Genomic DNA, 4,967 nt, shown 5'->3' with positions numbered 1-4,967 from the left:
GCACGAATCTGCAAGGTTCGGGCCGCGTTTGCTAACTTGAGACACCTATGGCGTCAGAATGGTTTATCCCTGAATCTGAAGGGACGTGTTTATCAAGCTACAGTACGGGCTGTTTTGTTGTATGGCTGTGAGACTTGGCCTATTCGAGCAGCGGAACTGTGACGTCTTCAGGTGTTCGACAATCGTTGTCTCAGAACCATAGCCCGTCTCGGTTGGTGTTGGCGAATCTGTAGCGAGGCGGGTAGGAGGCGTGTTTTCGGTTGTGTAACGGGTATTTCCATTGAAGAATGTGTCCAGCACCAGAAGCTGAGTTGGTTGGGACATGTGTTACGTATGCCGAACCATCTTTTGCTGAAGAGAGTGCTGTTTTCCATGCCCAATTCGGAGTGGCGTAAACAGAGAGGTGACCAACCCTTGACTTGGCAGAGGAGTATGAAGGAGATCACGAAACGCTTGGGTTCTTTCGGTGCTACTCGCCTTCAGGATGGGGACCGCGTGATCCTCACTGTGCCTAGTTGGAGACATTACAAGATATGGCTGCCACCGATGTCAGTGTGCTGTCGATGATGATGATGATGATCAGTGTTAACACTGAAGTCACATTGTCCATGATGATGATGACGGCTGGAACCGGGCGATTCTGAATGAAGTTATCAAGGGATGTGTTTTCAAGCGAAGCGGACGGGGCTCCTCTTGAAAATGTACCCTGTACTGTTAAGATTGCCGGGTCATGTGTTAAGAACGCTCATGTTAGTAGAGAATGGAGGATGTTACGAAAAGTTCGGTTGCTGTTCCCTTCCCAGGATGGGGTCCCTCCCTGTACCTGGCTGTACCAGCTAATCCGTGTCAATGGTGTTCATACTGGCGTTTTCGATTCAGATTGTCTGACTGAGTGTTGGACGGTAGGCTAGACCTTCTCCGCGTCCCAGTTCTTTGGATTTAGCAGTCAAATTTATTGAAAGAAATATGGCTGTACGCAGTGAAGTGCCAGTGTTCTCATCTGGTGTGGTGAGTGATGAGAATCATATCAGCGACCCAGATGACGGTTTCAGTTCTTGCCGACCAGGGCGTTCGTGACAGACCTCGATGAAACCCATCTTCCTCAGCTGGATAACCAAACGGCGCAAATACGATTATTCACCGGAATCCACTCCAGGAAAGTGCGTTTACCTCCCACGGCATGCCCCACGAGTCACCGCTTCTGAATGACCAGACACACGGAGAGTCAAAGTTGAGAGAGCTGAGTTTGTCCTTTGTGTTTTTGAGACGCACGACCACACTTGGGTCTTGTATGCTGGTATCAGAGAAATGGTTTGGTCAAAGTATTTCGTTCGAGGCTTACACTCAAGGCTGAATCCAAGGGATTGTCATGTAATGATAAAAAATCTTGTTTTGTTGGGTACCCATATCTGCTGCCTTTACCTACATATCCGGCTGGTGTCATGCGGATCAAAGTTTATTGCGATCCGAACCCTGCGCCTTCATTTTCTTTTTTCTCCTGAGCACAGTCTTACGGCGGTGGTTTCACTCACTGTTTAATAACCTGAGTGATAGCCGGCAGATTTATTTACTGTCTAATGGAATGATGCTGTTATTTGTTCATATTGATAAGCTTTGATTGGAAATGTTCAACTCATATACAGTAGGGGCCAGATGGCTCAATTGGCTAGAGCGCGAATTTGCTCACCGGAAGGTCCGTGGTTCGAAACCGACCTCTGCCTCTCGACTTCCCCTGTCTAGGCTTGGGCAACCTGGCAGTATTCCAGTCCTCGTGATTCTTTCGGGTGGCATGGCGGCTAGGCACCAGAGGGGTGTTACAGCTGAACGATACAGTATGGTCTCATGATATAATTGAGAATGGCCCTCTTCCAGTTATCTGCTCTCATGGACACCTCATTAAAGGCGGTAGGAACTTCTTGTTAACGTCCCTTAAGGAGGATGTTCTATAGACCTGGATTTGGAGAGGCTGGAATTTCTACGTCAAACGTCACTCACTGGAGAGATAGTGTTGTGAATTCATTAGTTGTTCAGCCTGCAAGCCGTTTTTATTTAGTTCTTTTGAGTTATACCTTGATTGTTTGTTCTTTTTGTGATGCACTTCATCTACTGATCAATGAATAATCTAACTGGATGAGTCTTGGTGAAAAACGTGGTTCCCCTTATAACTTAACGGTGGTTTGCGTACGTGTTGATCTCTGCACACATGTCGTCCAAATGGCGAGTCTTCTGAGGTATCCCCTCTCCTAAGTATGGCTAAGTTCCATTTTCATATGGTGTCCTGATTGTTGGCGTACACATAATTTTCCAGTGAAGCATCACTGCCAACACTGATGTTGCTGTCATTGATGATGATGATGATGGAATTTTTCAATATCGTACTTTTTCACCCTATAGCAGATGCAACTATACTTTCTGGATGCGCGCTTATCTATTGGCCTTCTTCCTTCCTTTTAGCTTCGCTCTGGCCTCTTTCAGAGAACTGAGGACGAGACAATGTCACTGGAAGATTTCCATACCGCAGTTACTGATGGTGAGTATATTATGTGAGCCACTCAGTCTTCCAATACATTCTCCCCGAAGCCATTTAAGGCTGATTGGGCATCACCTGCGTTTTTACCTTAGGCCGTTAAATCGTTTAGTTGCACGATCTGACGCACGTGTCATCCAAGCCTTTTGCTGTAAGACTTTGTACCAAACCTCGACGATAGACTTCCAAACGAGTTATCCAGTGTGTTTGACAAATTTATATAGTTTTGATGTTTTCGATCGACTTACGACACCTCGCAACTCAATGTGACATCTAGTAATATGGTACTCCAGCTTTCTACACTTTATTCATTTGTTGAAGGCTCTAGATAATACCGTAGTACAGAAACTGGCAGTGCATTTGGTTTCTGCGTCCGAGGTTCAGCGATGAACAACAGAAGAGCTCAACACTAACTACTGTGAGAACTCAGAGGAGCGTCGCAAACTGGTGTATGCTACCAGCAGTCAGCCGAATGCCAAACGGCCACGTTACCGAGGGTTTCAGCTAGTCACCATCGATTATTGTTGATTCAGTCTGGAGGTATCCACACAATAAATCGCTGCATCAGGTCAGATGTTTACGTCGCAAAAAAAGGGTCCTGGAAAGGGCCATTTATCTCGGTTAGTTTTCCAGACGAGTACGACTAACTGTCCCAAGTTCTGCAGGATATCTCGCCTGGCTGTTCGGTCAACCAGACAAAAAACGCGGAAATTAATGAACGGGAATGGACATAGCGCCATTGTCGGCAACTATTAAAAATATTTCGGGCTAATCGGCCACATTTCGGGCCAACGGCAACCTGAACGCTCACTACAAACAAACAAAAATATCAGGTATCAGTCAGAAAGCACCAACCTCTACGCCATCTATTGTTAACTGTTACGCCATTAGTTCGTGTACCCAGCAAAAATAACCAAATTCCAAAGAACCTAAAGCGCACGAGTAAAACCGGTATTGGCGAGGACGTCTACAAAGCCTCTCTTGTTGACTATGGAACACCACAAATAAGTGAATAAAACTATAAAACTATCAATGGAAAGGTATGCGTGAATTGTCAAGTTATCACTGTGAGAGAAATTGCAGCTACATACTTTAGCCTGTTACTGTATCCTAGACCAATAAAACAAAAAAAGTCTTGTACTAGAAGGAACAACGAGGCCGTTTGTGCAAGAAAAGGTCTCATTAGGGTGACATGCGCGATTATTTGAGCCTTGAAAACTGCTTTATCGGGTCAGTTGCACCAGGTACAGTGACCTGGTCGGAGACGAATTCACTTTTCGAACAGGAGAGATCAGCGTGGCTTAAAATATTCATGGGATCAATGAGAGACGGACTTCACTACTTCTTTCGCTCCCCACCCCAACTTAGAGCCGTTACTTTGGGTTGGTCGGTCTTCAGTGCTGCCATAATCCCGCTCGCTATACTGAGTGGAACTCGGTTCTTAAAGGTTTACAACGCCAGGAAGACCAACTCTGAGCAGCCCAGCGAAGAACTGCGAACCTCCGTACTGCGAGAAGTCGTATTACGGAGCGACCTGGAGGTAAAGTCGTACTGTCCCTTGCGACTGGAGTGTAAAGGCAGTAAGGTGTTTCCTCAAGGCAACTAACATGTCCATCTTTATGGAAGCATCAATACCGCCTCCCTCCAAGGAAAGACTGGTTAGAAAAGGTTGGCCCTAAGTCACACATTCCAACTGCCAAACAGCTGGCGCATTATTCCACAAGGTCGAAATAATTTTGAAACCAAAAACTTTTGATGCCCAAGTGACATGCTTTGAACGGCCGAATAAATAGTGATACCATAATACCCATTGCGCCCTCAGGTTGGGCCAGCCTTCTGCATCCGAGAAGAATATTGAGTTGTCGGGTCCCCGAAAAACACTACTGCCCGCTACCTCATGGGCCAGGCTTTCGAGTCAGGTACTATGGACGGGGTCCCTGAACTAAGCGCCACATAATCCAGCTTAGTCAGACTCAAGCTGGGCTACTTCAACCAAACCCCTTTTTCGTCTTGGACAATTAAGAAGTATCACATGTCCGCACGGTTCATTGTTCCCCGGTGTCCCTCCCCAACCCGTCGCCACCACACAAGCGAGCGTTGCTGGGTAATTCAGTTGACTAAATCAACGATATGCCTTCTTCATGGGAACTGTCAACGGCAATGTTTGCTGAGACCCTGTACTCCTTTAAAATTCATGTGCGCTACGTCTCTGATACCCGCATACAAGACCCAAATGAGGTTGTGCTTCTCAAAACGCAAAGGAAGAACTCAGTTCTTTCAAATTTGACTCTCCGTGTGTCTAGTCATCCAGAAGCGGTTACTCGTGGGATAAACACATCATCATCATCATCCTCATCATCAAAGACAGCAACATCATTGTTGGCACTGATGCTTCACTGCCTTACAACCATAAGGTTTGCCCAGTTATATATATATATAT

The 4,967-nt window shown here is 46.1% G+C and overlaps 1 protein-coding gene across 1 annotated transcript in view; it reads left to right on the top strand.

Annotated features, from left to right (window-relative positions):
• The window catches only part of T265_08232 (hypothetical protein), a gene marked incomplete at both ends in the record, with an annotated part of 43,607 nt that overhangs the window by 13,136 nt on the left and 25,504 nt on the right, over positions 1-4,967 (top strand). Inside the window, one exon of the mRNA XM_009173975.1 lies at positions 2,455-2,530. The remainder of the gene's footprint in view (positions 1-2,454; positions 2,531-4,967) is intronic.

Source organism: Opisthorchis viverrini, assembly GCF_000715545.1.
Source record: "Opisthorchis viverrini unplaced genomic scaffold opera_v5_207, whole genome shotgun sequence".
Lineage (NCBI taxonomy): Eukaryota > Metazoa > Platyhelminthes > Trematoda > Opisthorchiida > Opisthorchiidae > Opisthorchis > Opisthorchis viverrini.
The sequence above is the reverse complement of the archived record's forward strand: the minus strand, read 5'-3'. Positions and strand labels throughout refer to the sequence as shown.